Below are 27,255 nucleotides of genomic sequence, written 5' to 3' on the forward strand. Positions count from 1 at the left end.
AGTGTTTCATTCTGTCTTACCTAGGGTCAGTATAAGTCGGAACCAACTTGACAGCACCTAATGACAACAGTATCTCTTAACCTTTTTTAAATATGTTTCATCACTCTTTCTTTGAGCTGTGTTCCACATAACTTTTTATGCTTATTTTACTCCACTAATTTCCTTTGTAACTGTTTCAAATGTGCTGTTTAACCCATCTGTTGTGTTTTTATTTTAGTTAATACAATTTACATTTTTAAAAGTTCTCTCTAAGCCAAAAATCAAATGAAGCCCATTGCCCTTGAATCAATTCTGACTCATAGCAACCCTATAAAAACCAAAACAAACAAACTTGTTTCCATTGAGTCAGTTCCATCTTATAGCGATCATATAGGGCAGAGTAGAACTGCTCCATAGGGTTTCCAAGGAGCAGCTGGTGGATTTGCACTGCTGACCTTTTGGTTAATAGCCGAGCTCTTAACCACTATGCCACTCTCTAGTCCTTTAAAAATTCAATTTTTCGTATTTTGTATCTTAGTCATATTTTCATTTCTCTTATGTATATCTGAAACATATTATACAACCTTCATCTTCTGTGTCTGATGATGACAATATCTGACATCTCTGGAAATTTTATCTCATTCTGCTAGTTCTGCCATCTGTTATTTTTTCTTCTTTCTCATAGTCTCTCAAGTTCTCTCTGTCTTTTGCTGTCGTTCTCTCTTTGCCTCATTTTTGTCTGACTCATGGTGCCTTGTTTTCTTTTGTGCTTTGTGATATTTGACCTTCTGAGTTCATATTCCTTGCAGCTTTACCTTTATTAATGAATTCTTTGAGGTAGAAGTTCTGGTGAGCACCAAGGATTTGCCTTTGTGCTTACTAGCCACTTAGAGAACACTTTAGATTAAATTCTCCTCTTAAAGCTTTATGGGACTACACGTAAAGCACAAATCAGGGCACACACTCAGAAAATGGCAATCTTATGGTTATAAATTCTCAGGGTAATTTTTTTCTCCTCCTCAGGCAAAGTTAAGGATACAGCAGACAAGTTTCCTAACTCTCCTCTTTGTGCTGAAGGTCATTTCTCATTCACGGTTACACTGAATGTATCGCCTCTTTATGTGGAGGCCTCCTATGGGGCTTCCCACATTGAGCAGACTTTATCTTCTATCTCCTGAATCCCATAGAGCAGTTGGAAGATAAGCTCAGGGTCACTGTGGTTTGATGGATACTCTCAGGAGGAAGCTGGCTTCAATGATTGCTTATTTCCCAGGATTCTCACTTTCACTTTGTTTTTGACTTCTGCCGTTGTTACTTTGCTGTCAGCATAGTGATTTATTTAAAAAGATGCTTTATATTTCTTGAATATGTTGTGAAACAAAAAGTGAAGGTTTACATAGTATGATATTCCATACATTTAAGAAGGGAGCTGACAGATGTGTGGGGGCTTGAGTGTTGCAGTGATGCTGGAGTCTATGCCACCAGTATTCAGATACCAAGAGGGTCACCCATTGTGGACAGGTTTCAGCTGAGCTTACAGACTAAGACAGACTAGAAAGAAGAACCTGTCAGTCTACTTCTGAAATAATTGGCCAGTGGAAACCTTATGAATAGCAGTAGAACACTGTCTGATAAAATGCTTGAAAATGAGCCCCTCAGGTTAGAAGGTGCTCAGAATATGATCAGGGAAGAGCTGCCTCCTCAAAGTAGAGTCGACCTTAATGATATGGAAGGAGTCAAGTTTTTGGGACCTTGCTGATGTGGCATGACTCAAAATGAGAAGAAACAACTGTAAACATCCATTAATGGAAACGTGGAATGTATGAAGTATAAATCTAGGAAAACTGAAAATCGTCAAAAATGAAATGAAACGCATAAACATCGATATCCTAGGCATTAGTGAGCTGAAATGGACTGGTATTGGCCATTTTAAATCAGACAATCATATGGTATACTATGCCAGGAATGACAAATTGAAGAGAAATGGTGTTGCATTCATTGTCAAAAAGAACATTTCAAGATCTGTCATGAAGTGCAGTGCTGTCAGTGATAGGATAATATCCATATGCCTAGAAGGAAGATCAGTTAATATGATTATTATTCAAATTTACTCACCAACCACTAAGGCCAAAGAAGAAAAATTGTAGATTTTTACCAACTTCTACAGTCTAAAACTGATCAAACATGTGATCAGGATGCATTGATAATTACTGGTGATTGGAACTCTAAAGTTGGAAACAAAGAAGAAGGATCATTTCTGGAAAATATGGCCTTGATTAAAGAAATGATGCGACGGATCACATGATAGAATTTTGCAAGACCGACTTCTTTATTGCAAATACCTTTTTTCAACAACGTAAATGGTGACTATACACATGGACTTCAATGGATGGAATACACAGGGATCAGATTTATTACATCTGTGGACAAAGACAATGGAAAAGCTCAACATCGTCAGTCAGAACAAGGCCAGGGACCAACAACAGAACACAAAATCAATTGCTAATATGCAAGTTCAACTTGAAGCTGAAAAAACCTAGAGCAAGTCCATGAGAGCCAAAATATGACTTTGAGTATATCCCACCTGAATTTAGAGACCACCTCAAGAATAGATTTGACACATCAAACACTAATGACCAAAGACCAGATGAATTGTGGAATGACATCAAGGACCTCATAGGTGAAGAAAGCAAAAGGTCACTAAAAAGATAGGAAAGAAGGGAAAGATGAAAATAGATATTAGAGAGATTCTGAAACTTGCATTTGAACATCAGGTAGCTAAAACAAATGGAAGAAATGATGTAGTAAAAGCTGAACAGAAGATTTCAAAGAGAGGCTTGAGAAGACAAAGTAAAATATTATAATGACATGTGCAAAGACCTGGAGTTAGAAAACCAAAAGGGAAGAACACACATGGCATTTTTCAAGCTGGAAGAACTGAAGAAAAATTAGAGCCTTGAGTTGCAATATTGAAGGATTCTATGGGCAAAATAGTGAACTACGCAGGAAGCATCAAAAGAAGATGGAAGGGGAATACACAGAGTCACTGTACCAAAGAGAATTGGTGGACGTTCAGTCATTTCAGGAGGTAGCATATGATCAAGAACTGATGGCGCTGAAGGAAGAAATACAAGCTGCCCTGAAGACATTGGTGAAAAACAAGGAAGTCTCCAGGAACTGACAGAATAGCAACTGAGATATTGCAACAAACAGATGCAGCACTGGAAGCACTCACTCATCTATGCCAAGAAATTTGGAAGACAATTACCTGTCCAACTTACTGAAAGAGATCCATATTTATGCTGATTCCAAAGAAAGGTGATCCAACAGAATGTGGAAACTTTGCTGAAGATCATTCAAAAGCAGCTGCAGCAGTACATCAACAGGGAACTGCCAGAAATTCAGTCCAGGTTCAGAAGAAGTGGATCTCAGGATATCGTTGCTGATGTCAGATGGGTCTTGGCTAAAAGCAGAGAATACCAGACACATGTTTACCTGTGTTTTATTGACTATGCAAAGGCATTTGACTGTGTGAATCATAACAAATTACGGATAACATTGCGATGAGGGGGAAATCCAGCACACTCAGCTGTGCTCCTGAGGAAACTGTACATACGTCAAGAGTTAGTCGTTCAAACAAAACAAGGGGATAGTGCATGGTTTAAAGTCAGGAAAGGTGTGCCTCAGGGTTGTGTCCTTTCATCATACTTATTCAATCTGTTTGCTTAGCAAAAAATCCGAAAAGCTGGACTACGTGAAGAAGAATGAGGCATCAGCTTTGGATGAAGACGCATTAACAACCTACGTTATGCAGATGACACAGTCTTGCTTACTGAAAGCAAAGAGGTCTTGAAACACTGATGAAGAGCAAAGACTACAGCTTTCAGTATGATTTACAGTTCAACATAAAGAAAGCAAAAATCCTCACAGCTGGTCCAGTAAGCAATATCATGATAAACGGAGATAAGATTGAAGTTGTCAAGGATTTCATTTTACTTGTATCCACAACCAACACCCATGGAAACAGCAGTCAAGAAATCAAAGGATAGATTACCTTGGGCGATTCTGCTACAAAAGATCTCTTTAAAGTGTTGAAAAGCAAAGATGTCACTTTAAGGACTAAGAAGCGCCTGACCCAAGCCATGGTGTCTTCAGTCGCCCCATATGCATGGGAAAGTTGAACAATGAATAAGGAAAATGGAAGAAGAATTGATGCCTTTAAATTATGGTATTGGCAAAGAATATTGAATATACTATGGACTGCCAAAAGAACGAACAAATCTATCTCGGAAGAAATACAGCCAGAATGCTCCTTGGAAAGGAGGATGGTGAGACTTTGTCTCATATAGTTTGGACATGTTATCAGGAGGGACCAATCCCTGTAGAAAGACATCACACTTGGTAAAGTAGGGCATCAGAAAAAAAGAGGAAGACCCTCAACAAGATGGATTGACACGGTAGGGTGGCTGCAACAATGGGCTTAAGCATGACAATGATCATGAGGATGGTGCCGGATAGGGGAGTGTTTCGTTCTGTTGTACGTGGGATAGCTATGAGTTGGAACTGACTCGATGGCACCTAACAACAACAAGAGAACATATCCACCCACACATATATTTATATGAATGAACATCTATCTTCTGTGTGTGTGTGTGCATTAGGCTTTTTTTAATTGCTGCTGTTTTCATTGGGAGAGTGATCTCAGCATTTATTCCAGCGTATTTTTTATAGCTGGATGTATAGTCCTTGATTCCCTTTCCACTGCATGCCTAATCTAGAGAATAGGTGCACTCAAGCCTCCTATTGACTATCCTTTTTATCAGTATCTTAATGATAGAAGTTATCTTAAGCCCCTTTTTAGCAAATGTTGCACCAGAGATGCCAAAGCTGACCTAAAGCATTGTGGAGTTAAAGAAAATTAACGGTTTCCATGGTGTGTATTGGAAACCCTGGTGGCATAGTGTTTAAGTGCTATGGCTGCTAACCAAACGGTTTGCAGTTCAAATCCACCAGGTGCTCTTTGGAAACTCTGTGGGGCAGTTCTACTCTGTCCTATAGGGTCGCTTATGAGTCACAATCAACCTGATGGCAGTGGGTTTGGTTTTGGTTTTATGGTGCTTATTGACTCCAGCTACATTATCATGCTTGTTCCTGAAGCACCTGATTGCCCTTTTCCTTCCATCTGTGTAGTTGGCTGTAATCTTTGTTGTTTTCCATCTGAGTCATAACCACTCCTGATTCATGCTAAGCATATCAGTGGTACCTGAGTATTTCTTTGCCCCATTTCTGTAGTTCGATGGATGACTGTAAAGTGAAATATACAGTTTTCTCCATTTCTGCCTTATTTTCTCCACTTCCTGCCTTCTCGCAGCACACATCACCTTCTAACCAGGCGACCACCACCAGGATGCTCTCTGTGCAATGTCATAAACCTCGTGACCATCACTCTTCACAAAAGAAAACTGCCCCCGCTAGAAGCCATCCCCAGACAAGTTGGGCCCTGCTGATGGGAAAGAAAAACATTATAAGCTGTGTGTTGTGGTAGGTTGGGAAAAAAGTAATTACATCTGACAAGAAATTGGAGGAAAACTGCACAACAAAAGTAACACATGATAAGGCCTGGATTTTTGAAAAGTTTAGTTTAGTTTTTTTTTTTTTAATGAATTTCAAGCTGTAGTTAAAAGACCCACAAAGGCCTGGTTACTTGGAAGTATATGGCAAATTTGGGAAACTACATGTAGTCTGTTGAATCGGGTACCTGGTTGTCTTAGTTATCTTGTGCTGCTATAACAGAAATACCACAAGTGACGGCTTTAACAAAAAGAAATGTAGTCTCTCACAGTCTAGCAGACTAGAAGTCCGAATTCAGGGTGCTAGCTCCAGGGAAGGTTTTCTCTCTCTGTCTACTCTGGAGGAAGGTCCTTGTCTTCAGTCTTTCCCTGTCCTAGGAGTTTCTCAGTGGAGACACCCCGGGTCCAAAGGACATGCTCTACTTCTAGCACTACTTTCTTGGTGATATGAGGTCCTCCTGCCTGTCTGCTTGCTTCTGTCTTTTATACCGCAACAGAGATTGACTCAAGATACAGCCTAATCTTGTAGATTGAGCCCTGTCTCATTAACATAACTGCCTCTCCTTCTGCCTCATTAACATCATAGAGGTAGGATTTACAACACAGGGAAATCACATCAGATGACAAAATGGTAGACAATCACACAATACTGGGAATCATGGCCTAGCCAAGTTGACACACATTTTTGGGGGGCACAATTCAATCCATAACACTGGTAGAAGCCGAGAAGGGACTAGAAAGAGAATTTGACACCAGATCACAAATGGAGTTTTGATTTTATTCTACAAGCACGGGAAAGCCATTGAAAACTTTTAGTTGGGGAGTTCTTAAAATTGTTTTAATAACTCTGGAGCCATGATAAAGCATGGATAGAGTTAAAGGGAAACTCAAGCCAGTGAGACTAGCCAAGAGGCTATGGAAATAGTCCATGGTAGGGAGAGTACAGCCTTGAACTGGGATAAGGGCAGGGGGTGCAGGGAAGAGAGAGTGGATGACAAAGATGCCACATGGGAGTAGTCTCAACAAGCAATGGTGATCTTGGATCCAGGCATTTTGCTTCTAGCAACTTATTCTCCTAAGGTACTGCTATAACTGATATAGGTACATAAAAACATACATGTCATAGGACCATTGCAGCATTGTTAGAAATTGGAAACCTGAAACGAGTGTACTTTTCCATTAGTAAGTGAATTACAGTGCATAATTCATATAGTGGGGTACTATGAAGCACTTTAGAAAATGGGGTATATTCTTAAAATATCTTTAAATGAAAAAAATTTCGGAAGACTAGGTATAATATGATCTAATTTTGTAAAATAATGTGTGGGGTGCATTTTACACGCATAGGAAAAGATCTTGAAGGGTTAAAGGGAAAAAAAAAAAAAACAGTTGCCATTGAGTCGATTCCTACTCAGGGCGACCCCATGTGTGTCAGTGTAGAACTGTGCTATGTTTTCATGGCTGTGGCCTTTCAGAAGTTGCCAAGGCTTTCTTTTGAAGCACCTCTGGGTGAACTCTAACTGCCAACCTTTCAGTTAGTAGTAGCTGAGCACTTAACTGTTTGCACCACCCACGCAGCCTTCTTGAAGGATCCAAAAACAAAAACCAGTTGCCATTGAGTTGATTCCGACTCATAGCGACCCTATAGGACAGAGAAGAACTGCCCTGTAGGGTTTCCAAGGAGTGGCTAGTGGATTTGAACTGCTGACCTTTTGGTTAGTATCCAAGCTGTTAACCACTTTGCCACCAGGGTTCTTTTGAAGGATAGACCCCTTCTTTGGCAATGGTTATCTCTGCAGGGTGTGATTATAACAAATTTTTACTTTTTTACATTTCTTTATGGTGATTTGTTTATTACAAATGTTTTCATGTTTAAGAATCTCTCTCTCTTACACTTACACATGAATGAGATGGTCTTAAAGTGGGTTCCCTGTGAACAGGCCCTTTGATGGAAAGTGTGTGCGCAAGAGTTACGCTTGTAGGAGATACATCTCTTGCGAAGTGAGGAATACAAGACTGGGCAGAGGGAGAAGCTGACCCACGTTGCAGTTGTTACTGAGGTGGACTCTGGAGTAGGGATGGCCCTGCAGAATTCTCCCAAACTGAGGCCAGAGGACCAGACCTTTGTATCCCTGCATCAGCCAGTATTGAACTTGGACTGCCCCTGGGAAGGGGGCATAGACTTGAGCAAAGCACATCCCTGTAGCTGAGAGCAACTCCCAGGGAGGGATGCTGCTGAGAGTGCCAGCAACCCACATTCCTAGCAGCTGGGGGGATGGGTGCATCAGCTCTGAAGAGGACCTGGGAGAAGTACCGCAGTATCTGCTACAGTTTATAGGTGTAAATATAAAATGTATTTTTCTGAAGACTTTGGAGACCCCACTTAGTTACCACAGTTTAGCTTTTCTTGAATACAAAGATTAAAAAAAAAAAGAAAAAATTGCCGTCGAGTTGAGTTGAGCCGAACTCTTGGAGACCCTATGCCTGTCAGAATAGACCTGTGCTCCATAGGGTTTTTTTTTTTTTTATTATAACATAGTTGTTATAATATAGTTATTACAACATAGTTGTTATAATATAGTTATTATAACATAGTTGTTATAGTTTTTATAACATAGTTGTTATAATATAGTTTTTATAACATGTTGTTGTTGTTAGGTGCCATCTAGTGGGTTCCGATTCATAGCAACCCTATGCACAACAGAACAAAACAACGCCCGGTCCTGTGCCATCTTCACAATCGTTGTTATGCTTGAGCCCATTGTTGCAGCCACTGTGTCAATACATCTCCTTGAAGGTCTTCCTCTTTTTCGATGACCTTCTACTTCACCAAGCACGATGTCCTTCTCCAGGGACTGAGCCCTTCTGACAACATGTCCAAAGTATGTAAGACTCAGTCTCACCATTCTTGTTTCCAAGGAGCATTTTGGTTGTACTCCTTCCAAGACAGATTTGTTCGTTCTTTTGGTAGTCCATGGTATATTCAATATTCTTTGCCAACACCAAAATTCAAAGGTGTCAATTCTTCTTAGGTCTTCCTTATTCACCGCCCAGCTTTCAAATGCATATGAGGCAATTGAAAACACCATGGCTTGGGTCAGGCGCACCTTAGTACTCAAGGTGACATCTTTGCTTTTCAACACTTTAAGGAAGTCTTTTGCAACAGATTCACCCAATGCAATGCACCTTTTGATTTCTTGGCTGCTGCTTCCATGGTGGAAACCCTGGTGGCATAGTGGTTAAGTGCTATGGCTGCTAACCATAAAGGTCAACAGTTCGAATCCGCCAGGCGCTTCTTGGAAACTCTACAGGGCAGTTCTACTCTGTCCCATAGGGTCGCTATGAGTCAGAATTGACTCGACGGCACTGAATTGAGTTTGAGCTTCCATGGCTATTGATTGTGGATCCAAGTAAAATGAAATCCTTGACAACTTCAATCTTTTCTCCGTTTACCATGTTGTTGTCCAGTTGTGAGGATGTTTGTTTTCTTTATGTTGAGGTGTAATCCATACTGAAGGCTGTGGTCTTCGATCTTCATCAGTAAGTGCTTCAAGTCCTCTTCACTTTCAGCAAGCAAGGTTGTGTTGTCTGCATAACACAGATTGTTAAGGAATCTTCCTCCAATCCTGATGCCCCATTCTTCTTCACATGGTCCAGCTCCTTGTATTATTTGCTCAGCATACAGATTGAATAGGTATGGTGAGAGGATACAACCCTGATACACACCTTTCCTGACTTTAAACCAATCAGTATCCCCTTATTCTATTTGAACGACTGCCTCTTGATCCAGGTACAGATTCCTCATGAGCACAATTAAGTGTTCCAGAATTCCCATTCTCCACAATGTTATCCATAATTTATTATGATCCACACAGTTGAATGCCTTAGCATAGTCAATAAAACACAGGTAAAGAAACATCTTTCTGGTATTCTCTGCTTTCAGCCAGGATTCGTCTGACATCAACAATGATATCCCTGGTTCCACTTCCTCTTGTAAATCTGGCTTGAATTTCTGGCAGCTCCCTGTCAATATACTGCTATTGAATGATCTTCAGAAAAATTTTACTTACTTGTGATATTAAGGATACCAAACCAGAAAACCAAACCCAGTGCCGTCGAGTTGATTCCGACTCATAGCGACCCTATAGGATGGAGTAGAACTGCCCCACAGAGTTTCCAAGGAGCACCTGGCAGATTCGAAATGCCGACCTTTTGGTTAGCAGCATTAGAAGCTGTAGCACTTAACCACTACACCACCAGGGTTTCCCATATTAATGATATTGTTCTATAATTTTCACATTCAGTTGGATCACCTTTCTTGGGAACAGGCATAAATATGGATCTCTTCCAGCTGGTTGGCCAGGTAAGTGCCTTCCAAATTTCTTCGTATAGACGAGTTAGCACTTCCAGCGCTGCAACTGTTTGTTGAAACATCTCAATTGATATTCCATCAATTCCTGGAACCTTGTTTTTTGCCAATGCCTTCAGTGCAGTTTGGACTTTTTCCTTCTGTACCATCGGTTCCTGATCATATGCTACGTCCTGAAATGGTTGAATGTTGAACAATTCTTTTTGGCATACTGACTCTGTGTATTCCATCCATCTTAGGAAACCCTGGTGGTGTAGTGGTTAAGTGCTACGGCTGCTAACCAAGAGGTCGGCAGTTCAAATCCACGAGGTGCTAATTGGAAACTCTATGGGGCAGTTCTACTTTGTCCTATAGGGTCGCTATGAGTCGGAATTGAGAGTCGGAATTGACTCGATGGCACTGGATTTGGTTTGGTTCTGGGTTTCTTTTATTTTTTTTTTTAATTTTTATTGTGCTTTAAGTGAAAGTTTACAAATCAAGTCAGCCTCCCACACAAAAACTTATATACACCTTACTACATACTCCCATTTACTTTCCCCCTAATGAGTCACCCCGCTCCCTCCTTCCAGTCTCTCCTTTCATGACCATTTTGCCAGTTTCCAACCCCCTCTACCCTCCCATCTCCCCTCCAGACAGGAGATGCCAACATAGTCTCAAGTGAGCAAGTAGCTCACTCCTCATCAGCATCTCTCTCCAACCCATTGTCCAGTCCAATCCATGTCTGACGAGTTGTCTTCGGGAATGGCTCCTGTCCTGGACCAACAGAAGGTTTGGGGACAATGACCGCCGGGGTCCTTCTAGTCTCAGTCAGACCATCAAGTCTGGTCTTTTTATGAGAATTTGGGGTCTGCATCCCACTGTTCTCCTACTCCCTCAGGAGTTCTCTGTTGTGCTCCCTGTCAGGGCAGTCATTGGTTGTGGCTGGGCACCATCCGGTTCTTTTGGTCTCAGGATGATGTAGTCTCTAGTTCATGTAGCCCTTTCTGTCTCTTGGGCTCATAATTACCCTGTGACCTTGGTGTTCTTCATTCTCCTTTGATCTAGGTGGGTTGAGACTCATTGATGCATCTTAGATGGCCTCTTGCTAGCGTTTAAGACCCCAGACGCCACACTTCAAAGTGGGATGCAGAATGTTTTCTTTATGGATTTTATTTTGCCAGTTGACTTAGATGTCCCCTGAAGCTATAGTCCCCAAACCCCTGCCCCTGCTTTGCTGACCTTCGAAGCATTCAGTTTATTCAGGAAACTTCTTTGCTTTTGGTTTAGTCCAGTTGTGTAGACATCCCCTGTATTGAATGTTGTCCTTCGCTTCACCTAAAGTAGGTCGTATCTACTATATAATCAGTAAATAACCTTCTCCCACCCTCCCTCCCTTCCCCCTCTCGTAACCACAAAAGAATGTGTTCTTCTCAGTTTAAACTCTTTCTCAAGATCTTATAATAGTGGTCTTACACAATATTTGTCCTTTTGCAACTGACTAATTTCACTCAGCATAATGCCTTCCAGGTTCCTCCATGTTATGAAATGTTTCACAGATTCCTCACTGTTCTTTATCGATGTGTAGTATTCCATTGTGTGAATATACCATAATTTATTTATCCATTCATCCGTTGATGGTCACCTTGGTTGCTTCCATCTTTTTGCTGTTGTAAACTGTGCTCCAAAAAACATGGGTTTGCATATATCTGTGTCAAGGCTCTTATTTCTCTAGGATCCATAGGGTTTTTAATGGCTGATTTTTTTTTTTTGGAAGTAGATTGCCATGCCTTTCTTTCAAGGTGCCTCTGGGCAGACTTCAACCTCCATCCTTTTAGTTAACAGCCAGGATTGTTAATCATATGTACCACCCAGGGACTGCAATACACAGATAAAAGAGAGAAAAAAAAAAAGATTGTCACCATCAATGCAGAAAAAGATCAAATAAAATTGCACCTTTTTGATGAAAAAATAAAATCTTAACAATCAGGAATAGAAGTCAATTCCTTTAACCTAATAAAGGGTACTTTTTCTAGCCTGCCCTTTGACTGAAGGCATGGCTCCTCTCTGGGGTGGGCTTTCTGCAGGGGCCTTGGATTCGGTACCCCCTCCTCCACCTTGCATGAGCCCTCGGCTGTAGTTGTCCATCTCGTAGGCCACAGTCCACAGAGCGAGCGGCTAGGATTGAGATATTGACTCTTACCTCCAGGGCAGCCCCAGTTTCTGTGTTTACTGTTGTTCTGGGTTTTTTTCCCTGTTCTTTTTGGTCTCTGTGTTGCTTTGGCTCCTAGTGCTTTCCCGTCCTTTCTTGTGTGTTCAGTAACACATGTGAAAGTATATTTGTTGTAATTTATTTAGCGCCCAGTGTTTTGCAGTGGGAAGGCTTTTCATTATATCTAGTCCACAGTACTGCAGAAAGTTAGCCCTTCACTCTCTTCCCCAATGGCAGTTTTCCTCTTACAGCTTATGACTTTCTGCCATATATGGTTTTATTTTTCATTTTTTAATCCTATCATAAGATCTGTTCACTCACTTCTACCCTCCCTTCTTGCTCTATCTACTCTTCTTTAGGTCTGAATTTTTCTTCTTTGGCTTCTTTTTAAAAATGTCTTTAATAGAGGATTGTTTGATCATAAATCATACTTATTATGTGGCATAACTTTTCTGGTTTGTGTTGTTCGTGTGCCTTTTTTGGTCATATTCCTCTTTACATCTTTTTTTGTGGAGCCTATGAATACATCTCGTGCTATTTCTTTTCTTATGATTACTCATCCTTAAATTGTTCTGTTCTCCCTGAGCCAGCTATTTGTAAAAGGATAGAACTGGGGACAGGCTGGGGAACTGAGCTAGGGCAGCTGGAATTTCCGTCTATTCACCAAGATACTCCCCTGGAGAATGGCTTCTTTGGAGGCTCTATTCGTTTCTCTCTTCTTGACTCCTTTTCAGCAGCATCCTCTTGTCTGGTGACATGAAGCTTGGTCTTTGTCAGGTGAGCATGGGCTCCGTACCCAGGCTTGTTACCACCAATACTTTCTCGTCCATCTTAACATCCTCACATCCTGTTTTTTGCACAGTTGATATGCCGGCCACTTGCACATTTACCATCCTCACCTCTGACACCTGAAGCCACACAGGGATCAGAGCATTTATCCCAGCATTCCCACAAACCCCCAGTTCTCCCTATCCCCAGCAAGGGCCACTGGCAGTGCATCTCAGGGTCTGCCACCTCAGACACCTCTCTGTTCTGCTCATTTGACCAAGTCTTCCCTGTCCTGGTTCAGTTTTCCTAACATTTGGCAGCCTTTTTAGAAGAGTGATGTTTGGACTGTGGTGTTTCATGTCTTCTTCTTATTTTCCTTATTCTTCATTGATTTCAGGGAAGAGAACCTTTAGTTCTCTGTCTTCAACTGGAAGTCTAGAGAAGGATTATTTTAGGATGCTAGAAGATACACAGGCAAAGCAGGAGATATCTCACAGAAGTCCTGGGAGGAATGGACTAGAAAATTAGCCTTGAAATAAGGGCATATCTCCTTCACAGGCAGAAGGGTAAAAAAAATCCAAGGGAAATTTTAGATGAGTAGAAGAAAATTGAGGGAGTAAAAGCGTACTTGCTCCTATAGGAGGTATGGGGTCTGGCACATACAAGGAACAACAGTATACTTTCAGTCGTTTATTCTACACATTTTTGTCACAGATATGCTATGCCAGGCAGTGGGTAATACCAATGAACAAGACAGACAAATTCCTTTTCTCCGAGTCTTTACTTTCTTGCAGGGGAGTAACACAATGAACAAATGAACAACAGCAACCAGAAAAAAAGAGCCCATTTTCTACCAGGGCCTGCGCTAGAAAATAAGGAAGCATTGAAGCGTATTTTAATTTGGGTGGCCAGGGAAGACTTCTTTGAAGAGGTGCTGTGTAAATTAGACCAGAAGGAACAGAAGAATCCAGATGTAAGAAAATGAAGAGCATTCCTGGCACAGAGAGTAGAAAAAGCTATGACCTTGAGGCAGGAATGAGTTTTTTGTTTTTGTTTTTTTTTTAAGGAAAAATCAAAATGCCAGTTGGAATTTAGAGGGCAAGAGAGAGAATGCCACAAGCTTGAGGTTGGAGAGAAAGGCAAGGCCCAGCCATATGGGTATTGTAGGAGTTGGGTTTTTATTGGCACATTACTTAGTTGTTGTTAGTTGCCATGAGAGACTCCGACTCATGGTGTCCCCATGCACAACAGGATCTGACTGTTATGATCTTGTAAACACAGTGTGGGGGAGGTATCTGACCTCCTCTAACCCCACAAAGGGGAAGGAGAACCAAGATTGACAGCCCAAGGCTGATTCATATGAGGCAGAGGTCAGACATGCCACTTCTCTCTGCGGCCTTTACCAACTCTGACACTAGTCATCCCTCCCACAGCACTGTCTACTTCTCTGCTGGGTTCCATTATTCACCGCAGCGGCCACACAGAACTCAGAGATCACACTCAAGCTTATGGGGTTTATTAGGAAGTAACAGTTACAATTCAGGCTCAGGAACACTCAAGGTACAGTTCTTCCATCAGGACAGCCTCTTCCCAGGCGTGCTGGCAGGCATGCCTCTCCCTGGCCCTCAGTCTCTGCCAAAAGGCACTCAGCTTTCTCTCTTCTTGGGCTGGGGAGCCCACCACACAGTCTCCTGCTGGTCTCTCCTTCTTTGGTGGTGAGTTCCTCCTCTCTGTTCTGGAATTGGCTCTCTTTTAAGGCAAAACTGACTAATCCCCTGGTGTAGGCCACAATTACCCTATCACACAACCGCCTGGTTGAGAGTTACAAGACCACAGCTAGAAAGGCTAAAAAAAAAAAACAAAAACAAAACAAACAAAAAAAAAAAACTAGAAAGGCTACACAAAAGTAATTAATCCACTGCAGATCCTGAGGTTTTCATTGGCTGATTTTCGGGAGCAGATAAGCAGACCTTTCTTTCTAGTCCATCTTAGTCTGGAAGCACAGTGAAACCTGCTCGGCATCATAGCAACACAGACGCCCCCACTGACGAAGAGGTGGTGGCTGCACATGTGGTACACTGGCTAGGAGTCAAACCCGGGTCTCCTGCACGGAAGGAGAGGGTTCTACAACTGCACCACCACTGCCCCCCAAATGTAGATTAATGTGGATAAATTATAAATTCAAGCAAAAAAAGTAGTTGAAGGATGTGACAGATAGAAGACATAATGTCAACATGTGCTTTAGAAATTCTCTAAATGGAGATTCTGGTTTAAAGGTAATTTGGGCAGAATGTATAGTATAAAAAGTATAACGTTACAGCCTCAAAATTACGAGTAGAATTCCATGTCACACTTCTGGGTATGTGTGATAGAACCAACTGGACCCGGAACAGAAGATACCATTATATTTCAAACTTACCACCCACTCTGCGGGAGAAAGATGTGGCAGTGTGCTTCCGTAAAGATTACAGCCTTGGGAACCCTCTGAGGCAGTTCTCCTCTGTCCTATAGGGTCACTTTGAGTTGGAATTGACTCAATGGCAATGGTTTTTTTTTTTGGCTTTGTGCTTCATTATCCTATGGATCACAATATTTCAATCCACAGCCAATCATTTTGTTCTGTTGTGCAGAACTCAGGGCTAATTTGGCAGCTAACAACATCAAAAGGCTTCATCATGAATTTCTGAATTTTAGGGGGTAGTTGAGGAAAAAAAAGCCAGAAGGAGAGAACTTGGGGCACCCAGCATCTCCTAGACCTGGCAGGTCGGAGAACCAGGGCCGGGTTAAAAAGAGACCCTCACTTTGTGCGTAGAGGTCGTGAGACAGACAGATAGCATCCGGAACACACAGCTTATCCTCATGCTCCTGCTTCATGTGTTAGGAAAGATAAATCAGAATTGGAAACATCTCCAAATGTTAACTGTGAACAACAGTACCAACATGGAAGGAAAAGATGGGAAAACAAGTAATGAAAAAAAATCTAAAAGCAAAGTAAGAGCCAAAAACAGAATGTAATTGTTTTTCTGTAAGTACTTGGTAAAGTCTGAGTATTCATACTAGTTTTAAAGGGAAAGCAATATTATAGGATCATATATTGAAGCTGAAGACTTTAAAAATGTATTCTTTTTTTTTCTTTCCTCTTTTATTTCCCTTTCTCCCTCTCTTTATCCCTCCCTGCCTTTTCTTCTTTCCTTCCTTCTTCCATCCCTCCCTACCTTCCTCCCTCCCACAGTGTGTGTTGCACTGACTCTGTGCCAGGCACTATCTGAACACTGGAGTTAAGGTAGGGAACATGTCAAACAAAATCTTCCCCTCTTGGAATTTATCACTCTCTCATTTTACATAAAAACACTGACACGGAAATGGTGGAACAATCTGCTCAAATAGTTAGTGGCAGAAATGGAGCTGGAATTAGGGTTTTCTGATTATTCTTTTCACTGTATTTCACCTATTACTCTTTTCACTGTATCCTGAGTAGTTTTTCCCTCAATTTTCAGGTTGCTTCAGACAGATTTGTACTCTTCATTATTCTTATAGACTTGGAGTTTAGGTTTTGAGTTTAATTTTTTTAACCCAGAAACAAGTTTCCATCACTTCTTTTATTTGAGATCATGCTAAATGGCCTTTTTAGACCAATCTGTAGATAAGTGATCTCTTTAGCCTTCTTCATGGCAAATTTTCTACAACATCCTTTGTGTTTTAATCTGTTTTACTAATTCCAAAGCATTTTCCACTAATCTTAGAGGTGCACTAAAGTCAGTCGGTTTCAGCTTCTATTAGACTTCGTATGAGAGACTCCTTACAAAAAGAGACAAGCTGTAAATCCAGTTTTCTTTTGGCGTTCATTTCTAAAGTTCTGGGGGTTCACATGGGGCCCCAGTGACTAACTGTAACACAAGAATTTTGTCTGGGAAGCTTGAAGGCCTGGAAGGTGACTGCTCCTTCTACTCACAGTTCGAGTACAGTATTCTGGTCCTGGTAGCTGAGAAGTAGCAGGTGCGAGATGAGGACTAGCTGGCCATTGGTCCTGGCCAGAGAAGAAGCTTCTTTACAACAGTGGAACCTTTTAGTATCACTTAGCCTGTCCAAGGGAACCTATTTTTGTTTCATACCCATGCCCTGGTAGTAAAGTTCAAACTTATTTTGGGTTTGCTGTTGACCATACTATCAAGAGGATATCAGTGCAGGAAGCCAAGAAGCTACCATCTGTGCTGTGTTTACATCTAAGGAATTATTTAGAAGGTTGATTACTCAGTTGGCTGTGCCTCTTGACCTTCTAGGGTTACACTGAGAAAGGTGACTAACACTTTCTTAAAAGCCATTTCATTTTAATAACCTGCATAATCCCTTCAATATGTGGTGGGGATCAAAGTATTGACCAAAGTTGCACTATTAGATACTGACCTCAGAGTGCTGCACATGTGGCTAGGATGGTTCGATCCCATTGTGCATGGGGTTGCCATGAGTTGGGAGCTGACTCCACAGCAGCTAATAACAACAACAACAACAACAACAACAGGGACTTCTTGAATGATCATGCGTGCTGAACAGACAATAACTCTCAACAGTGGTGGGCTGGTAACTGTTCAACAACGAGCTCTTGAGGGGAAAAAGTACCTGATTTGTAGCATTTCCCAACTTCCATGGTGGAATATTAAGAACAACTTTATAAATTCAAAGACTTAGATGAAATGGAAAAATTCCACAAAAGGCAAAAATGACTAAAACTAACTCAAAAAAAGAAAACTTAAATAACCCTGTATCTATTAAAGAAATCCAATTCACAATTAAATCTTCCCACAAGAAAAATTGCAAGTTCAGGTGGCTTTACTAGAGAAAACTATATGTAGCAAAACTATCTGACAAAATTTAGCACTCATTCATGATGAAAAAAAAAATCCTCAGTAAATTATGACTATAAAGGAAAGATCTTCCTTAACCTAAATAAAAGACATCTAAGAAAAGTCTGCAGCTAATAACAAATTTAAGCATTGAAAGACTTAGCACTTGCCCTTAAGATAGAAAAGATGACAGGGACGCTCACCCTCATCACTTTTACTCAGCATTGTGCTCAAGGCCTGTGATGGGTTGAATTGTGTCCCCCCAATATGTGTGTCAGTTTGGTTAGGCCATGATTCCCAGTGTTGTGTGATTGTCTACTCTTTTGTCATTTGATGCAATTTTCCTATATGTTGTAAATCCCATCTCTGTGATGTTACTGAGGCAGGATTAGAGGCAGTTATGTTAATGAGGCAGGATTCAATCTGCAAGATTAGGTTGTATCTTGAGTCAATTGCTTTTGAGATATAAAAGACAGAAAGGAGCAGAGAGAGAGGGGAACCTCATTACCACCAAGCAAGAAGAACCAGGAGCAGAGTCTCTGCACTGAGAAGGTCCTAGACCAGAGGAAGATTGACAATAAGGACCTCCCTTCAGAGCTGACAGAGAGAAAGCCTTCCCCTGGAGTTGGCACCCTGAATTTCAACTTTAGCTTCCTAAACTGTGAGAGAATAAATTTCATTTTGCTAAAGCCATCCACTTGTGGTATTTCTGTTATAGCAGCACTAGATAACTACGACAAAGTCCTTGACAGTACAAGAAGAAAAGAAAAAGGCGTCAAATGCATGTGGATTGTAAAGGAAGGAGAAAAACTGTCTTTATTTGCAGACGATATGACCATGTACATAGAAAAATCTAAAATACTTTTAAAAATAACTACTAGAACTACTAAATGGATTTAACAAAGGTACAGGATGCAATGTCAATATACAAATACCAACTGTATTTTTATATACTAGCGACAAAAAAAAAATTTTTTTTTAGCGACAAAGCATGTATAAAAATTAATGTTACCCATAATACCATCAGAAACATACAATACTTAGAGATGTTGTTGTTGTTAGGTGCTGTCGAGTTAGTTCTGACTCTTAGTGACCCTATGTACAAAAGAATGAAACACTGCCCGACCCTGCATCACCCTCACAATCATTGTTATGCTTGAGCTGTTTGTTGCAGCCACTGTGTCAATCCCTCTCATTGAGGGTCTTCCTCTTTTTTGCTGACCCTCTATTTTACCAAGCATGGTGTCCTTCTCCAGGAACTGATCCCTCTTGATAACATGTCCAAAGTGTGTGAGACAAAGTCTCAAAGTACTTCTTCTAAGACAGATCTGTAGGGATAGATTTTTAAAAATACGTACAAGATCTGTACACTGAAAATTACAAATGTTAGTAAGAGAAAGAAGAATTAAATAAATGGACATATAAACCATGTTCATGGACTGGAAGACTCAATATTGTTAAGATCAATTCTCCCCACATTGAATATATTGATTGAGTACAATCTCAATTAAAATTGTAGCAGGATTTTTTTTTGGTAGAGATTAACAAGCTGAGATAATAAAATTTTAAATGGAAAAGCAAAGGACTTAAAATAGCCAAAAACAATTTTGGAAAAGAAAAAAATGGAAGAATATGGTGTGTAGAATTCTAACATGGCCCCAAGATTCCTACCCCTGGTATGCATGCCCTATATAACCCCCTCACTTTGAGTGTAAATATGATTAACTAGTTGTTGTCCAATTGACTGACTCATGGCAACCCCTCTTTGTTAGAGTAGAACTGTGTTCCATAGAGTTTTCAATAGCTGATTTTTCAGAAGTAGATCTCCAGACCTTTCTTTTGAGGCACCTGTGGGTAGACTCTAACTGTCAACATTTTGGTTAACAGCTGAGCTCATTAACCATTTGCACCACCCAAGGACTTTGTGGATATGATTAGATTATGTTATGTGGCAAAGATGGAGGGATTTCCATCAGTGGCTTAACCTCGGAGCCTCATGCCCATATGTGGATACCTAGACCAAACATAAAATGTTGATCCTTGCCCCACACAAACAGACACTTCTTAACCACCTCTCAGGCCAAAGGATGCACACCTGATTGTGCGAAGTCAATCTTCAGCAGTCAGAGACCCTCACAGGTCCTAAAGTATCCCAGAACCCTAGACCCCTGTCTATTTGGGCAGGGAATCTCAGGGTTACGGTTACCCAAGGTGTGAGCTAGAAGGGGAAGGGTGTGGGTTCTGGGTAGACGATCCACTTGACCCCGGGAACCCCTCCATCCATGGGAAGGCAGGAGACTAGAAGTGGTTGGAGTAAAGCCTCCCCAAAATAGGACATTTCAAACTTTTATGTGCATACAAATCACCTCAGAATCTTATTAAAATGCAAAATCAGAACATACCTGGTGGGATCTGAGATTCTGCACAGCTTATCAGCTCTCAGGCGATGTGGGTACTGGTAGTCCAGGGGACCACACTTAAGTAGCAAGGCTGTAAAGCAGGGGCCCAGGTTGAAGAGTAGTATTGAATGAAGTCTGGTGGTGCATCCTTGGTATTAAGGCATACAAAGAGCTCTAAATTGGTACTGCATAGTGTTGCTTAGAATTGTCAAGTCTTTGGGGCAAGAAGAAAGTGAAAAAATGAAAGAGAAAAGGGATTCCCAGAGCGGTGGTGGCAGTGGCAGCTGGTACTAGCATTCGGCCGCAGTTTCCTCAGTGAGAAGCAGCCAGCCACACAGCCTACTCACACCTCCAGAACCAGAGGAGAATGGCACTCTAGGCAAAAGCTAAGTACTTGCATATATTTTACAGTGCCCCCCCCACCCCATCCCCAAGCTGGCTTCAGCGGCTGAATTCCCTGGGCCTGAGATAGGCCCTGTTGAGTACCTAGAGCCATCCTCCCAGCCTCGGAAAAGGAAAAAATCTGCAGCTGGGGAAAACATAATTTTCCAGCTCCACTAACTGGGGGAGCTCAGGACAGAAGCAGGTCCTGTCCAGGCATAAATGGTTCGTGGACTTTGAGCAGCTTTCCCTTCTGTATGGACCTGTGTGGACCTATTTCAGGAGAATAGGCCCTTGTTGGCAGACTCCAACTGTTTCAGCTGTGCAGTGGAGAGGTGGGTGTTTGGTGTTTGACATTGCTTTGCCTATTAAACAAGGTCCTCACCTACCCACATCAGGGACCTAAGAACTGGTAGCTCCACTCAGGTCACCCAGCCACCTGCCACAGGGGTCCAAGGGTAACTGGTTCCTCCCAGCCGTTACAATGAAATACTTTGGGTGCCCAAGGTCTGTCTGCAGAAACCACCCACCTGCATTCTCTAGGGAACAGGGATGCGCTTTCCTCGGAGACACTTGGGGGTCGGTTCTCAACCCCCTGCCTTGTTCAGAGCGTGACCCCCTGCTGCAATCAGAGACCAGTACATATGCCAATCACCCCTGCCCCCTAAGACTGTAGGACATAGCCTGTACCACACACTTGATGATCAGCTACCTGGACACCTGAGCTGAATTCATACAAGAAAACTGAATGAACTCCTAGACTAATATACCTGATAACAGCTCTAGCCATCTGGGGACAGGACGTCAGAGTTCCAAAGATGGAAATAATCAAGCTAGCTCACTCAAGCAACCCATTTGGGTATATCAAAACAAAACAAAGCAGGAAGCTATGACACAGTAAGCAAGCATAAACTAATACAATAACCTCTAGATGGCTCAGAGACAACAGTCAATATCAAGTCTCATAAAGAAACAGACCTCGATCACCTCAACAAGCTCTTAAAACAAAGAATCCAGGGATCTTCTAGATGAGAGTGCATTCCTGGAATTACCAGAGGCAGAATACAAAAGATTAATATACAGAACCCTTTAAGACACCAGGAAAGAAATGAGGCAATACAGAGAACAAGCCAAGGAACACACAGATAAAGCAATTGAAGAAATTAGAAAGATTATTCAGGAACTTAAGGGAAAATTTAGTAAGCTGGAAAAATCCATAGACAGACAGCAATCGGAAATTCAGAAAATTAACAATAAAATTACAGAAGTAGACAACTCAATAGAAAGTCAGAAGAGCAGAACTGAGCAAGTAGAAGCCAGAATTTCTGAACTCGAAGATAAATCACTTGCCACTAATATATTTGAAGAAAAATTAGATAAAAGAATTAAAAAAAAATGAAGAAACCTTAAGAATCATGTGGGACTCTATCAAGAGAAATAACCTACGAGTGATTGGAGCACCAGAACAGGGAGGGATAACAGAAAATACGGAGAGAATTGTTGAAGATTTGTTGGCAGAAAACTTCCCTGATATTGTGAAAGATGGGAAGATATCTATCCAAGATGTTCATCAAACTCCACATAAGGTAGATGTTAAAAGGAAGTCACCAACACATATTATAATCAAGCTTGCCAAAACCAAAGATAAGGAGAGTTTTAAGAGCAGCTAGGGATAAACGAAAAGTCGCCTGCAAAGGAGAGCCAATAAGAATAAGTTTGGACTACTCGGCAGAAACCATGCAGGCAAGAAGGCAATGGGATGACACATTTAAAAAATTGAAGGAAAAAAATTGCCTGCCAAGAATCATGTATCCATCAAAACTGTCTCTTAAATATGAAGGTGAATTTAGGACATTTCCAGATAAACAGAAGTTTATGGAATTTGTAAAAAACAAACCAAAACTGTAAGAAATGCTAAAGGGAGTTCTTTGGTTAGAAAATCAATGATATCAGGTAGCAACCCAAGACTAGAATACTGGGCAGAGCAATCAGAAGTCAACCCAGAAAGGGAAATCAAAAAAACAAAGCAAGACTATAAAAAAAAAAAAAAAAGCTCAAAACAGGGCAACAGTGATGTTACTATATAAAAGAAGACAACATTAAAACAATAAAGAGGAACTAAGAAATGTAATCATAGATCTTCCATATGGAGAGGAAGATATGATGATACAAAGAAATGAAAGTTAGGTTTAAATTTAGAAAAATAGGGTAAATAATAAGGTAACCGCAAAGGAGACAAACTATCCTACACATCAAAATAAAATACAAGAAAAAAATAGAGACTCAGCAGAAACAAAATCAACAACAACAAATATGGGGAAAGGACAATATATAAAGACAATCTACTCAGCACATAAAATTAAGAGGGAAAAAGAAACTGCCAACAACACACAAAAAAAGACATCAAGACGATAGCACTAAATTCATACCTATCCATAATTACGTTCAATGTAAATGGACTAAATGCACCAATAAAGAGACAGAGAGTGGCAGAATGGATTAAAAAACAAGATCCGTCTGTATGCTGCCTACAAGAGACACACCTTAGACTTAGAGACACAAACAAACAAAAACTCAAAGGATGGAAAAAAATGTATCAACAAACAATAAGAAAGAGCAGGAGTGGCAATATTAATTTCTGACAAAATAGACTTTAAAGTTAAATCCATCAGAAAGGATAAGGAAGGACACTACATAATGATTAAAGGGACAATATACCAAGAAGATATTACCATATTAAATATTTATGCACCCAAAAACAAGGCTACAAGATACATAAAACAAACTCTATCAGCATTGAAAAGTGAGATAGACAGCTCCACAATAATAGTAGGAGACTTCAACACACCACTTTCGGTGAAGGACAAGACATCCAGAACGAAGCTCAATAAAGACACGGAAGATCTAAATGCCACGATCAACCAACTTGACCTCATAGATATATACAGAACACTCCACCCAACAGCAACCAAGTATACTTTCTTTTCTAGTGCGCATGGAGCATTCTCTAGAATAGACCACGTATTAGGTCATAAAGCAAGCCTTAGCAGAATCTAAAACATTGAAATATTACTAAAGACAAATAACCCAATTAAAAAATGGGCAAAAGATATGAACTGACGGTTCACTAAAGAAGACACTCAGGTAGGTAAGAGATACATGAGGAAATGCTCATGATCACTAGCCATTAGAGAAATGCAAATCAAACTACAATGAGATTTCATCTCACTCCAACAAGGCTGGCATTAATCCAAAAAACACAAAATAACAAATGTTGGGGAGGCTGTGGAGAGATTGGAACACTTCTACACTGCTGGTGGGAATGTCAAATGGTACAACCACTTTGGAAATCAATTTGGCACTTCCTTAAAAAGCTAGAAATAGAACTACCATAGGATCCAGCAATCCCACTCCTTGGAATATATCCTAGAGAAATAAGAGCCTTTACACGAACAGATACATGCACACCCATGTTTATTGCAGCACTGTTCACAATAGCAAAAAGATGGAAGCAACCAAGGTGCCCATCAACAGATGAATGGATAAATTATGGCATATTCACACAATGGAATACTACACATCAATAAAGAACAGTGATGAATCTGTGAAACATTTCATAACATGGAGGAACCTGGAAGGCATTACACTGAGTGAAATGAGTCAGTTGCAAAAGCACAAATATTGTATAAGACCACTATTATAAGAACTTGAGAAATAGTTTAAACTGAGAAGAAAACATTCTTTTGTGGTTATGAGGTGGGGGAGGGAGGGAGGGTGGAAGAGGGGTATTCACTAATTAGATAGTAGATAAGAACTACTTTAGGTGAAGGGAAAGACAACACACAATGGGGAGGTCAGCACAACTGGACTACACCAAAAGCAAAGAAGTTTCCTGAATAAACCGAATGCTTCGAAGGCCAGCGTAGCAGGGACAGGGGTTTGGGGACTATGGCTTCAGGGGACATCTAAGTCAATTGACATAATAAAACCTATTAAGAAAAATTCTGAAGAGTGGCATCTGGGGTCTTAAACGCTAGCAAGCAGCCATTTAAGATGCATCAATGAGTCTCAACCCACCTGGATCAAAGGAGAATGAAGAACACCAAAGACACAGGTAATTATGATCCCAAGAGACAGAAAGGGCCACATGAACCAGAAACTACATCATCCTGAGACCAGAAGAACTAGATGGTGCCCTGACAGGGAATGCAACAGAGAACCCCTGAGGGAGCAGGAGAGCAGTGGGATGCAGACCTCAAATTCTCGTAAAAAGACCAGACTTAATGGTCTGACTGAGACTAGAAGGACCCTGGTGGTCATGGCCCCCAGACCTTCTGTTGGCCCAGGACAGGAACCATTCCCGAAGCCAACTCTTCAGACATGGATTGGATTGGACAATGGGTTGGAGAGGGATGCTGGTGAGGAGTGAGCTTCTTGGATCAGGTGGACACTTGAGATTATGTTGGCATCTCCTGCCTGAAGGGGAGATGAGAGGGTAAAGGGGGTTAGAAGCTGGCGAAAAGGACATGAAAAGAGAGAGTGGAGGGAGAGAGCAGGCTGTCATTAAAATAGGGGAAGAGTAATTGAGAGTATAGGTGTACATGGGTTTTTGTGTGAGAGACTGACTTGATTTGTAAACTTAAAGCACAATAAAAATTATTAAAAAAAAAAAAAAGCTGCCAAAAAAAAAAAAGAAGGGAAGTAAGCAGTCTTTAACTGAGTGTCCACTGTGTGTCAGGTGCTCTACTCGTAGCTCTGTATGTGATATCATTTAACTCACTGGTAACCACCACTTCCCAGGTAACAGTTTACAAACGCTGATCAGTAACTTAAAGACACTCTTGCTAATGTTGCAGAATCCTTCATCCCAGATCTTCTGTCTGTCCCAATAACCAGATCCCTAGTGCCAGGAAACCCTCCAGAATTTTCTTTTTCTAAACCTGTGCACAGAACTCAGGGCAGCCAGGAGAACATACTACTTGGTTTTGCTACAAAATCCTGCTTGTTCTTGTTCAGGTGCCATTGAGTTGCTTTTGACTCATAGCGACCCCATGTGACAGAGTAGAACTGCCCCATAGGGTTTTCTAGGCTGTAATCTTTGCAGGAGTAGATTTACCAGGTCTTTCTCCTATGGAGCTGCTCTGTGGGTTTGAACCAACACCCTTTCAGTTAGCAGCTGAGCGCTTAACTGTTACACCACCAGGACTTCTGACTAAATCCTATTATCAGATCTCAATTAAAACCCCTAAAAACCCATTGCTGTCGAGTCGATTCTGACTCATAGGACAGAGTAGAACTTTCTCACAGAGTTTCCAAGGAGCGGCGGGTGGGTTCCAACTGCCAGCCTTTTGGTTAGCAGCCATAGCTCTTAAGCACTGTGCCACTAGGGCTCCAGGCCTCAACTGGGCCACTCCTAATTCTTGATAGTCTTTCTCATTATCAGCAGCAACATCCTGAATCATTTCCCCTCTTTGTATTCAAGCCCTATTTCCAACTATCAGCAAAAGTACTTGCATCCCACTTGAAAGAAGGGAAGAAAACTTCGTCTGTGTTCTTAGTTCTAGTCTCTTTGTTCGTGGCCTCTGCCTTTTAGCTACTCAAATTATTGCCTTGTTGTTTTTGTCATCTGCCGTCAAGTCGGCCCCAGACCCAGGGTGACCCCATGTACAACAGAAGAAAATGCTGCCCAGTCCTGCACTATCCCCATGATCAGTTGTGGATGGGACCATTGTGATCCGTAGGGCTTTCACCGGCTGATTTTCAGACCGTCAGCAGGCTTTTCCTCCTGGTCTGTATCTTTGTCTGAAAGCTCTGCTGAAATTTGATTAACGTCATAGTAACACACACGCCTCCTCTGACAGATGGGTGGTGGCTCTGCATGAGGTGCATTGGCCGGGAATCAAACCTGGGGCTCCCGCATGGAAAAGAAGAGTTCTACCACTGAACCACCCTGTCTTATAAAATAAAATGTGTGTTAAGATATTGTCTAGATCTCCTATTCTGTAAAACCGGTCAAAGCTTCCTTAGGCCCTGTTACACGACTCATGCATTAGGCCCTCTTTTTCCTGCCCTTGCTGACAAACTGCCCAGAAAAGGGAACCTTCTTCCACTGCCTCTGCTGCTCTCCCACCAATCTTTTGCAACCTGGATTTTACTCCCACCAAACTACCAGAACTGCCAGTTTGAAGGTCATTCACAGAAATACAAGTTGACACGATTTTTACAATTTAGTGTTTTAAGACTTAGCTATTTAAGAAAGCACAGTAAATTTTTAAATTTCTTTAGCAAATCCTTTCTTAACACATTAAGTCTAAGACTAAGTTCATTGAAGATTCCAACTGCATTATCATTAAAAGTGTTATTAGCTGCGCTTCAGTCATCTCCAACTCATGGCGACACCGTGGAAAACAGAACAAAGTGTCGCCTGTTCCTGCCCCATCTTTACCATCGTTGGTATGCTTGAGTCAACTGTTGCAGCCGTGGTGTACTCCGAGTGCCTTACAGCTTAGGGGTTCATCTCTCAGCACTCTATTGGTCAGTGTTCTGTTGTGATCCATAGGGTTTTCACTGGCTAATTTTTGGAAGATCACCAGGCCTTTCTTCCAAGTCTGTCTTAGTTTGGACGCTCCATCGAAATCTGTCTACCATGGGTGACTCTGCTGGTTTGAAATACTGATGGCTTTCAGCATCATAGCAATACACTAGCCACCACAGTACAACAAATTGATAAGAATCAAAATTAATGAAGTTTTAGTGAGGT

At 41.2% G+C, this 27,255-nt stretch overlaps 1 protein-coding gene across 6 annotated transcripts in view; it reads left to right on the top strand.

Annotated features, from left to right (window-relative positions):
• Positions 1-27,255, top strand: part of AIG1 (androgen induced 1) — a 293,600-nt gene that overhangs the window by 71,437 nt on the left and 194,908 nt on the right. The window lies entirely within an intron of this gene.

The sequence above is a fragment of the Elephas maximus genome, chromosome 1 (assembly GCF_024166365.1).
Source record: "Elephas maximus indicus isolate mEleMax1 chromosome 1, mEleMax1 primary haplotype, whole genome shotgun sequence".
NCBI lineage: Eukaryota > Metazoa > Chordata > Mammalia > Proboscidea > Elephantidae > Elephas > Elephas maximus.